Below are 12,994 nucleotides of genomic sequence, written 5' to 3'. Positions count from 1 at the left end.
AGACAAAAGATCACCGAAAATGGCTAGGTAATAAGATTCCGCCTTGATGGATGTACATTACTGACGAAGCCAAAAGATCATCGAAAATGGCTAGGTAATAAGATTCCGCCTTGACGGATGTACATCACCGACGAAGTAAGTAATAAGATTCCGCCTTGACGGATGTACATTACTAACGAAGCCAAAAGATCATCGAAAATGGCTAGGTAATAAGATTCCGCCTTGACGGATGTACATTACTGACGAAGTAAGTAATAAGATTCCGCCTTGACGGATGTACATTACTGACAAAGCCAAAAGATCATAAAAAATGGCTAGGTAATAAGATTCCGCCTTGACGGATGTACATTACCGACGAAGTCAAAAGATCATCAAGAATGGCTAGGTAATAAGATTCCGCCTTGACGGATGTACATTACCGACGAAGTAAGTAATAAGATTCCGCCTAGACGGATGTACATTACTGACGAAGCCAAAAGATCATCGAAAATGGCTAGGTAATAAGATTCCGCCTTGATGGATGTACATTACTGACGAAGCCAAAAGATCATCGAAAATGGCTAGGTAATAAGATTCCGCCTTGACGGATGTACATTACCGACGAAGTAAGTAATAAGATTCCGCCTTGACGGATGTACATTACTGACGAAGCCAAAAGATCATCGAAAATGGCTAGGTAATAAGATTCCGCCTTGACGGATGTACATTACTGACGAAGTAAGTAATAAGATTCCGCCTTGACGGATGTACATTACTGACGAAGCCAAAAGATCATAAAAAATGGCTAGGTAATAAGATTCTGCCTTGACGGATGTACATTACCGACGAAGTCAAAAGATCATCGAGAATGGCTAGGTAATAAGATTCCGCCTTGACGGATGTACATTACCGACGAAGTAAGTAATAAGATTCCGCCTAGACGGATGTACATTACTGACGAAGCCTCGTGATAAGATTCCGCCTAGATGGATGTATACTACTGACGTAGCCAAAAAATTATTATAAAAAAAAAACCTTTCATCTTCTATGGTCGTCATGGAACATCATGACGACCACAAAATCCGGGGGCATCTGATGGGACTGACGAAATCAACTACTGAGGAGACTAAGGCATCTGATGGGACTGACGAGATCAACTACAGACGAGACTAGGGCATTTGATGGGACTGACGAAATCAACTACTGAGGAGACTAAGGCATCTGATGGGACTGACGAGATCAATTACAGACGAGACTAAGGCATCTGATGGGACTGACGAGATCAACTACAGACGAGACTAAGGCATCTGATGGGACTAACGAGACCACTCTCTGAGACGAGCCTAAACAAGTATACACGTCACTGACGAGGATATCAAGATCATTCAATGCCACCAATAATACCCCGGACGGTTACAGAACCAGCTGGACGAACCGTTGAAGGCATATTAAAACCCCATTACTCAGCAAGAAGCGTTACTGAAAGAGGCATTAAAGCCACAATAACTGCCACAACGGCTAGAATCTGGAACAACATATATAAAGCCCACGCATTGCCAACAGAAGGTATGAACACAGTTACAAGATATCCCTAATCATTTTTATAGTCTATTATTATAAACTCCCTTGTATAAACTTTGGCATCGGAGACGTTGTGGCAGGCACCACACCGGTGACCATTCTGGAGAATTTCTTCTTCCGTCGCGACACAAGCAGACCTCTAGTCCCGTCTGGACGACCTCACTACGACTGACAAACTCGTGATTCATCAATCTAGTCCCGTCTGGACGACCTCACTACAACTGACGAACTCGTGTTTCATCATTTTATAACATAAATGTAAAAATGTGGGAGTGAATGTGGAAGATGAGGAATTAGTGAAAATGTTTAATCCCACATTGAAAATGAGAGAGACTATTTTGTCCTTTTTAATTATGGTGATTAATGGGCTAACATGAATTGTCTCAAATATTGGGCCAGATACGTGCGCAAGGGGGAGGTGAAGGGTGGAGGTGAAAATAATGAGCCATTAACCCACTTAATGGACTATCCGTTTGGGCCTTTCATTATTCAGAAAACTCCTTATCTCACCATTAATCTGATTAATTAGGTCCAGAATAATGGACCTAATTAATTAGATTAATTTGGGTAGTAATTTCGTGAGGCCCATTGAGTCTATAAATAGACCCATTCAGACACAACCCAAGTCACTGCAATATACACTAAAAAAATAAAGAGATCCTTAGCAAGAAAGGGTGTTCTTTCTGGTGGAGCTTTAGACTTGAACACTCTGTGCACACTATAAAAATAGAGAGATCCTTGGCAAGAAAGGGTGTTCTTTCTGGTGGAGATTTAGGCTTGAACACTTTGTGCAGAGGTTGTTCTAGCCATACGACACTTGTTGGGCTGTTGTAACCTGGGGGAGATAAGTCAGAGACGGTCTGCACCGGTTACAAAGTTTAGCCAACCAAGGGCTTGAATCTCCTCAAAGAGAGCGAGTGCCGCACCTCAGTCCAAATAGTGTTGTGTAATCTCTTTCTTTAAACTAATAAAAATTCAAAAGTATTATTCGATTTCTCTTCGTGTTATTTTCATTATCATTGTATTTGCACCAACAATATCAGTTGGATTGCACTACTGCCATTCAAATATCTATATTTTTAATACCAATTGCTTTTAGCTATACGACACTTGTTGGGCTGTTGTAATATGGGGGAGACAAGTCAGAGACGGTTTGCACCGGTTACAAAGTTTAGCTAACCAAGGGCTTGAATCTCCTTAAAGAGAGCGAGTGCCGCACCTTAGTCCAAATAGTATTGTGTAATCTCTTTCTTTAAACTAATAAAAATTCAGAAGTATTATTCGGTTTCTCTTCGTGTTATTTTCATTATCATTGTGTTTGCACCAACAATATCAGTTGGATTGCACTACTGCCATTCAAATCTCTATATTTTTAATACCAATTTCTTTTAGCTATACGACACTTGTTGGGCTGTTGTAATATGGGGGAGACAAGTCAGAGACGATCTGCACCGGTTACAGAGTTTAGCCAACCAAGGGCTTGAATCTCCTTAAAGAGAGCGAGTGCCGCACCTCAGTCCAAATAGTGTTGTGTAATCTCTTTCTTTAAACTAATAAAAATTCAGAAGTATTATTCGGTTTCTCTTCGTGTTATTTTCATTATCATTGTGTTTGCACCAACAATATCAGTTGGATTGCACTACTACCATTCAAATCTCTATATTTTTAATACCAATTGCTTTTAGCTATTTTGTACTCGACCATAGTATGAAACTATGAACTTGTATGACGTGCTATATCTGAACACCTTCTATAATACATTTCTCTAGATGTTAAGAAATTTGGAATCTTTTGACGTAACTGTCTATAAATAGTAGTTTCATGTGAAAGTGACAATCAGTCACAACCTACCAAATAAGATAGTTGTAAAAAAAGAGTCTGATAAAGATTATGATTTTAAAATAACTCTTAAATTTATGCCACTAGGAATTGATTTTAATGACAAAATTAATCAGTTTGCCTACTTGAAAAACTCACAAGGAGATTTGAAAGTGATTAACAAATTTTACACATAGGCACAAATTCTATTTATTAATTGCTGCTTAACTATAGCTTAGGCTGGTGTGACCTTATTTAGGAGTAAAATTCACCTCCTTCTTCAAGCATGTTTCCCTAATTTCATGATAGGAAGGTGGCTTAAGGCCAATTCCAAACTCCGGATTTTTGACATAATTAAAAGGAATGGCACTAGCTAGAGTAGAAGAATCTAGCAATTTGTTGGATCAATTTGTCACATTCTCCTTTTTCAAACATAGGATTCATTGTTGCATGCTTTGTTTTTGTAACAAACTTATTCATGGAGCCTATATATGCGGATACCCTTTCCTTTTGATGAATGTAGTTGTTGTACTTAAAGTAAATCATCATCATTGCCATCATCCTATTCTATAGTATTCAATCTCCTTCTCTGATTTTTTTTTTTAAAGTCTCTTCTGAATGGGCTTTCAAAATACCCCCACAACAAATAATTTTGCAATAATCAGTTTGACTACTGAAAAAAAATTACAAGGAGATTTGAAAGTAATTAAATGTTACTGGGGTTGTGTCACACATTTTGAATAGGCACAAATTCTATTTAATTATTACCACTAAATATTTGGTGGAAGTGACAACGTTGAGAATGCATTGTTGGGCCTAGTTGTCTTTCATAATGAGAACAGACTAATACTGGCAGGGTTGTCTTCTTTGAATAGGAACAAATTCCAATTTGCTGCTTAACTATGGCCAAAACGGCCAACTACCACAATTCTGAAATTTGTAGCAAAAAAACACTGTTTCGGGACTAAATAGGGAAATATCACTTTTATGGTACTCGAGTTTGGCAAACTCGAGTACCATTTGGAACTCGAGTTTAAGACACTCGAGTTCCTAGAAGTTTTGCCAGCGTGGCACTGCTGAGGTGGAAATTGAGCGATTAAAAAAAATAATGTGGTACTCGAGCTTGGCATACTCGAGTACCATGCAACACAATACTTGAGTATACCATGCTCGATACCTTATATAAAAAAAATGTTTTTCATTTTATTTCTACGGTACTTGAGCTCACCGAGCTCGAGTACCTTGTAACTTTCTTTCTTTTTTTGTTGGACTATCGACAAATAAACATAAACATAAAATGCTATTTACTTTATTTCTACAGTACTTGAGCTCACCAAGCTCAAGTACCATGTAACTTTTTTTTTTTTTTGGATTATCGACAAATAAACATAAACATAAAATGCTGTTTATTTTATTTCTACAGTACTCGAGCTCACCAAGCTCGAGTACCTTGTAACTCTTTTTTTTTTTATTGGGATTATCGACAAATAAAAATAAACATAAAATGTTGTTTATTTTATTTCTACAGTACTCCAACTCACTAAGCTCGAGTACCATGTAACTTTTTTTTTTTTTTTGGATTATCGACAAATAAACATAAACATAAAAATAAGTAGTTTTTTATATTTTTATTTATTTAAATAGAAGCATTGTAAAATATAGAGATTTTAATTTCAAAATATGAATTTAATTTCTACATTAAGTAAAACTATTCACTATTTTCTCATAAAAATTGTTCACTGTTTTCTAGATAAACTATTTCTAGCATTCTACATAAAATTATTTTCTGTTCAACATTATTTAAAAAAAAAATCACTCTCTTTTCTGCGTAAATTATTTTCTGTTCACTATTTAAAAATTTGTTCACTGCTTTCTCATAAAACACCTAGTGAAATCGTGTTTTCTAAATTTAAACGCCAAATCTGAATGCTTTTTGATGTTTGAATTTCACAATAATCGAATCTATTTTTCTGCATTGATTAAATTTGTTTCTGCATTAATAAAATTTGCTCTCTGTACATTATGTTTACTGTATATTCAAATCTGCTTATTGTATTCATAAAATCTTTTTTTTGCATTAAGTAAAACTGTTCACTGTTTTCTCATAAAAATTGTTCACTGTTTTCTGCATAAACTGTTTTTAGCATTGGCACGGTTATTGCACTTAAATGGTTTTTGTGTTTTTTTAAATATGTAACCATATGAATAATGGACAAACTCCATGAAAGAAAAATGAGTGATTCGTATAAATCACCTAATGGTAAATGCCTCGAATAATTCGAATTTGTAAAAAAGTTTGAATTAGTTGAATGTAGAAATCGATGGAAAATCAATGAACGTACCAAATCGTGAAGGTGTACATAAGATGTACAGATAGTCTAGACTTGTTGAGAAATTTGACTTCATTGAAAGTACAAATCTACTTTTACAAGGATGCATACACCTCCCATTGTAGTCTTTTAAAGTTGGCCAGCTTGCAGATTGTGCAGCAACTTCTTTCATACTCATAGCCTGGGTACCTAATCATTAGTATTGCACAACTGCATTGTACAAACACTACGAATTGCACATTTTTAATTACATTATTATGCCATTCTCATAATTTTTTTTAAAGTATTTTTCATGTGTATTATTTTCATACTAAGCTACATTGTATTTCTACAAAATTTAATGCAATACAAGTGCTAAATGTCTCTTTTAGATTTCTACTGCCTATTGCTTCCATGCTTTAGAAACCAAAATATTTTCTAGCTGATTGCTGAATGGGGAACAATACACAATATCTGGTCCAATCAGAGTCCACTCACATAGGTTTAATTTATGCAGTAATCTTCCAATCAAAAGTACGAGTTGACATTAGAACGTAACCATTAGTAGAGGAAAGTCAATTAAATTTGAAACAAGAGGTATAGAAAAAGTCATGTTTCTTTAGCAATTTTATGAAACAAAGTCTAACAAGATACATAGCTACAGTTAACATTGAATTAAATAAACTGTCTATTACACGTGGAACAAGAACTTGGAGACAATGTCACTTTGCAAGAAATAGAAGTGGTATCAACTAAAAACATAAGTGAAATGTCCTACGATATTTAAAAGATTTTTGTTTAAAAGATATTTGTTTTGTGATGCGTTTGGATGGCTATCAAACTATCTATCATTTTGCCATTTTGGAATGAATGTAATAGAATGATTATATATATAGAAGGATTCGTTCAAAATTTAAATTGAAAGAAATGAATGAAATGATACCCTTAAAGTGTGGATGAAATGTTTTATAATGCTTAAATTTATAAAAGATACTAATGAAAGTTTCATGCGTTGCATGGCTTTAATCCTGAATTTTCTTTATATATATTTTTGAGAAATTATAACTAAATGAGTTATTATTACATAAATTTAGAATTATTTTCTAACTAAATGTCAAAAATGGGTTAAGTGTCAAAAATGAAACCACGGGTGCGTAAGTTAAATTTGAGACAAATCATAGGTGGGTAAATTGTAATTCCCAAAAAAAAAATGAGTGGGTTCAAAGGACTAGAAAACCACAATCTATTAGTTCTACTAAGGTGAGTTTGGTTCAGCTTTTTCAAACAGTTCTTTTGGAAAAAGTGAAAGTTTTAAAAAGTGCAATATGAAATTGAGTTTTTTTTTTTTTTTTTAAAGTAGTATGTTTGGTAAAAACTATCAAAAAATGATTTTTGACAAAGTTGAGTGTTTGGCTAATACTTATAAAAGTGGCGGTTTTAGTTGTAAATTACCAAAAAAGCCAAGATATATAAAAATATATATGTTTTAATTACCTCTCTTAATGCAAGTTATGGACAAAATATTTTTTCAAAAATTTCACAATAAAGTCTGTATGACAAGCTGGAATTCAGATTAGTTTATTTCCCAAAGTCATCCAAGAAGTAGCCGCACAGATTGGAGGACTTAATTATATGAAGATCACTATCTGGAGTACTCTTCCAACTTGGGACAGTAGTTATTATATGGAAGCTCGGCCAACACACATTTTGGTTCTTATTCAGGATTGGGGTTGTATCCTAGAATACAACTGGTATATAGGAGATACTTATTTACCACTTGATGATCCGGATGCTCTGGCTCAAGATGGTCTAATTTCATGAGTAATAAGATTTATGAGATATAGAAAGAATTAGACAAAGGCTTCTACTTATATAGTTACACAAACAGGATAGCTGTATATGGTCCAATACCTTCAGCAAGGAGGCTCTTTGGGAAAAGAAAGATTGTTAAGGATCCTAGAATGATACAGATTGAAAGATATACAGATAGATCACCATTCACTAGCGATAGATAACTATTCATTGGTGACAAATCACTATTCACTGGCGACAAATCACTATTTCATTGCCAACAGATCACTATTCACCAGCACGCGTGAATAGCTTCCAGAAAAATCAAGACAGTCTAGACAGATACAAACAGATGTCCAAAAGTTACTATTGCGTACTAGCATGGGTAAAAATAGATCTGATAGATTCCCGAGATCTGAAAGATTCCTAGACAGACGCAGACAGACTATTACTCATCAGTACTAATTTCCATACCACCGACAGATTAACTTGAGTTAAATTTACCTACTCAGGTTACTTTACCATGGTTCATTTCACCTATAAAAGAGATGGACTATGAAGACAGAAGACAAGTTTCTAAGTTTCTAAGTTTCTAAGATTCTAAGCTTATAAGTTCTAAGTTTTAGAAAGCCTTTTGTAATAGCCTTTCCTCTCCCTCACAAAGACTTTTGAACTCTCTCCCCATCTTGTAATCTTGTAACCTTTCTCTTCAGACAGTTTTATTTTCAAGCTTGTATCAAAGACAGCAGTTTGTTTTCAAGTTTATCAAAGACTGAAGTTTTTATTCAAGTAAGATTTTACTAGTTTCTGTTTTCATATTCCATACTTCATTTTAACCTTATTTTGAATATATCTATTGTGCTATTTACTTCTTTATTATCTATTTTATCATTGTTTATGCTTCCATATTACTGTTGTGCTCTCTTCTGGGTAGTCATTGGTATTAGAGCATCCGGATCATAAAACACCTAATGAACAGTGAATAATTTATGCAGAAAAAATAGTGAACAATTTTTCAAGTAATGCAGAACATAAAATAATTTTATGCAAAATGCTAAAAATAGTTTATGTAGAAAACAGTGAACAGTTTTAATTAATGCAGAAAACAGATTTTATGAATGCAGTAAGCGGATTTGAATATACAGTAAACATGATGTAGCACCAACTGTGGCATGAGTAGTTTTTTGAAGACACGTCACCAACTCGCTGCTGTAGCACCAACTATAGTCATATGAACCACATGTGCCAACAGACGCCACTATTTCACACGTGCTGCTCAACAGCTCGGCACGATTTCACACACTGTCCAATCATATCATCCACATTCATGAGAATACTTAAATATATGAATAATTATACCCTGGTGCCAGGGACATAGCACTGTGTTAATTAAATATGATGCTCTGTTCAAGAACACTGCAACTATCGCCCACATCTTCAAATCTCACTGTAACATTGGGAACATTTAAAATCATGTTCATGTAGTGTTTTTCCAGCCTGTATTGACATGACAAGCCCTAATAACTGAAATTATAATGCTTGGAACATAAAATGAGGTTATAAATGCACCATAATAATGATCTTATTTCTACCCCCAATAACTTTGTAGATTGACTAAGCTATGAGTCGCAACACCTCAACATCAAATAGTACAATGCGAAACAAGTTTGGATCTACTTCAACAAATGGATTATCACAAGTTCCAGCAGATCAACAACTACAGACATACACAGACCACTATGGAGGGAAATGGGTTGGAAAAAAGAGAGATTTCCTTAATATGCCAATATACACGTACGAGAGTCTTGGAAGCGTCGGGCACATCATGGTCGGCAAACCTACAAAACTAAGTAATGATACCACCGCAACAAAGTTCACCGTAGTAGAACCACCATGGTCAACCCTATACGAGAAGAGGTGTAAATTGGAGGTGTATTGTCGATGGCATGGATTATGAGGTCCTAAGGCACGCTCAGCTGAGTTACCTAGAGATGAACCTGCCAACATACTTGCTCGTCTTGAACAAGACAACAATCAAATGCAAAGGTGATTAGACCGTTTTCATGCAATCCAAAAAACTAGGAAGCATCTAAAGGGGAAGGCGCAAGAGCGAGCCATCAAGTCTATTAATGAAGTTACTACGTTAGATGATGAAAGAGATATTTCAGACTTCTCAGATTCAAGTAATGATGATTTCCAAAAATTTCTACCTACGAACATTAGACGTTGTTATTAATGTCTACACGTTCTGTGCAATACAAAATGTTGTTGTTAATGTCTGAGAACTAATGATTATGTACATTCAACTTTTGCAAATCTAAAGATTAACTATTCATTGGTTTTGGCTAAGTTTATATGAAATCACTTGCTCATTTTTTCCCTGCTGTTCTTTGTTGCTACATATGATTCTTGTGCTTTGGTTGGACAATGTCCTCTGCTTTGAAATGTAGGAAACACCCTAAGAAGTGAAATGCCTCCAGTCAAATATGTTGATGTTTCCAATATTCTGTTTGTGTAATTTGAAATGTTACACACATAACACTTATCACTCAAATTAGATTTATTGTACATTACTTGTTGAGCCTTGACCAGAAGTACCCATGTGCTATTACCTCTAACCAGTAGTCATAGATTATCGGAAGAACGTTTCAACTAGCATCTTTGAAAATGTCAAAAGATAGTAAACAGTTCTACATGTGCTGCTTAACAGTTCGGTACTATTGAGCACTAACCAGAAGTACCCATCCACACTCACATGAATACACAAATATGCAACCCTTTGTAATGCACCGTTTTCAAGGATGCAAACCATCCTTGGAAAGTTTATACATCAATTTTGGGGGTGAGCTATCCACCATTGCTACACTGATGCTCGCAGTGCTACATGTACTGCTCAACAATTTGGTACGTTCTTTGATTTTCCATTGAGTTTACACGATTTTGTTCATTCAACAATTTTGAAATTTTCATCAAATCAGGATGATTAGTACATTAGTAAACAGTTTTAAATTGAATTTTGACAATTTTGACATTTGACAACTACAAATTTGGAAACAAATTTGGATGATCTGTACATCTAATGTAATTAATTTTCCATTGAATTTACTCAATTTGGTATGTTCTTCAATTTTCATTTGAATTTTCACGATTTTACACACTCAACGAATTTCAATTTTTCAACAAATTCGTATTATCTGTACATCTAATGTAAACTATTTTTCCTTGAGTTTTCATGGTTTTGTACATTCAACGAATTCAAATTTTTAAACAAATTCATACGATCTGTACATCTAACGTACATACGTTTCCATTGAATTTTCATTATTTTGTACTTTCAATGAAGTCAATTTTCTCAACAAGTCTAGACTATCTGTACATCTTATGTACACCTTCATGATTTGGTACGTTCATTCATTTTCCACCGATTTTTCCCGAATTTCTAAATTCAACTAATTCGAACTTTTTACAAATTCGAATTATTCGAGGCATTTACCATTAGGTGATTTATACGAATCACTCATTTTTCTTTCATGGAGTTTGTCCATTATTCATATGGTTACATATTTAAAAAAAAAAAAACACAAAAACCATTTAAGTGCAATAACCGCGCCAATGCTAAAAACAGTTTATGCAGAAAACAGTAAACAATTTTTATGAGAAAACAGTGAACAGTTTTACTTAATGGAAAAAAATGATTTAATGAATGCAGTAAGCAGATTCGAATATACAGTAAACATGATGTGCAGAGAGCAAATTTTATTAATGTAGAAACAGATTTTATCAATGCAAAAAAATAAATTCGATTATTGTGAAATTCAAACATGAAAAAGCTTTTAGATTTGGCGTTTAAATTTAGAAAACACGATTTCACTAGGTTTTTTAAGAAAAAACATCGAACAATTATTTAAATAGTGAAAAAAAATAATTTACGCTGAAAAGAGAATAAACAATTTTTTAAATAATGCTGAACAAAAAATAATTTTATGCAGAATGCTAGAAATAGTTTATGCAGAAAATAGTGAACAATTTTTATGCAGACAACAGTGAACAATTTTTATGAGAAAATAGTGAACAGTTTTACTTAATGCAAAAAATAGATTTTATGAATGCAGTAAGCAGATTTGAATATACAGTAAACATGATGTGCAGAGAGCAAATTTTGTTAATGTAGAAACAAATTTTATCAATGCAGAAAAATAGATTTGATTATTGTGAAATTCAAACATGAAAAAGCTTTCAGATTTGGCGTTTAAATTAGAAAACACGATTTCACTAGGTCTTTTATGAGAAAACATCGAACAATTTTTTTAAATAGCGAACAGAAAATAATTTAGGCAGAAAAGAGAGTAATTTTTTTTAAATAATGCTTAACAGAAAATAATTTTATGCAGAATGCTAGAAATAGTTTATGCAGAAAACAGTGAACAATTTTTATGAAAAAATAGTGAACAGTTTTACTTAATGCAAAAAACAGATTTTATGAATGCAGTAAGCAGATTCGAATATACAGTAAACATGATTTGCAGAGAGCAAATTTTATTAATGTAGAAATAGATTTTATCAATGCGGAAAAATAGATTCGATTATTGTGAAATTTAAACATGAAAAAGCATTCAGATTTGGCGTTTAAATATAGAAAACACGATTTCACTAGGTGTTTTATGAGAAAACAGTGAAAAAAATTTTAAATAGTGAACAGAAAATAATTTACGCAGAAAAAAGAGTGAATAATTTTTTAAATAATGCTGAACAGAAAATAATTTTATACAGAATGCTAGAAATAGTTTATACAGAAAATAGTAATAAATTTTTTTGAGAAAACAGTGAACAGTTTTACTTAATGCAAAAAACAGATTTTATAAATGCAATAAGCAGATTCGAATATATAGTAAACATGATGTGCAGAGAGCAAATTTTATTAATGTAGAAACAGATTTTATCAATGCAGAAATATATATTCGATTATTATGAAATTCAAACATGAAAAAGCATTCAGATTTGGTGTTTAATTTTAGAAAACATGATTTCATTAGGTGTTTTATGAGAAAACATCAAACAATTTTTAAATAGTGAACAGAAAATAATTTCCGCAGAAAAGAGAGTGAACAATTTTTTAAATAATGCTGAATAGAAAATAATTTTATGCAGAATGCTAGAAATAGTTTATGCAGAAAACAGTGAACAATTTTTATGAAAAAACGGTGAACAGTTTTACTTAATATAGAAATTAAATTCATATTTTGAAATTAAAATCTCTGTATTTTACAATGCTTCTATTTAAATAAATAAAAACATAAAAAAGCTACTTATTTTTATATTTATGTTTATTTGTTGATAATCTGAAAAGAAGAAGAAAAAAAAAAGAGTTACAAGGTACTCGAGCTTAGTGAGCTCGAGTACTGTAGAAATAAAATAAACACCATTTTATGTTTATGTTTACTTGTCGATAATCCAAAAAAAAAAAGTTACATGGTACTCGAGCTTGGTGAGCTCGAGTACTGTAGAAATAAAATAAA

The sequence above is a fragment of the Castanea sativa genome, chromosome 1 (assembly GCF_040712315.1).
Source record: "Castanea sativa cultivar Marrone di Chiusa Pesio chromosome 1, ASM4071231v1".
Classification (NCBI taxonomy): Eukaryota; Viridiplantae; Streptophyta; class Magnoliopsida; order Fagales; family Fagaceae; genus Castanea; species Castanea sativa.
This window is presented reverse-complemented; position numbering follows the sequence as displayed.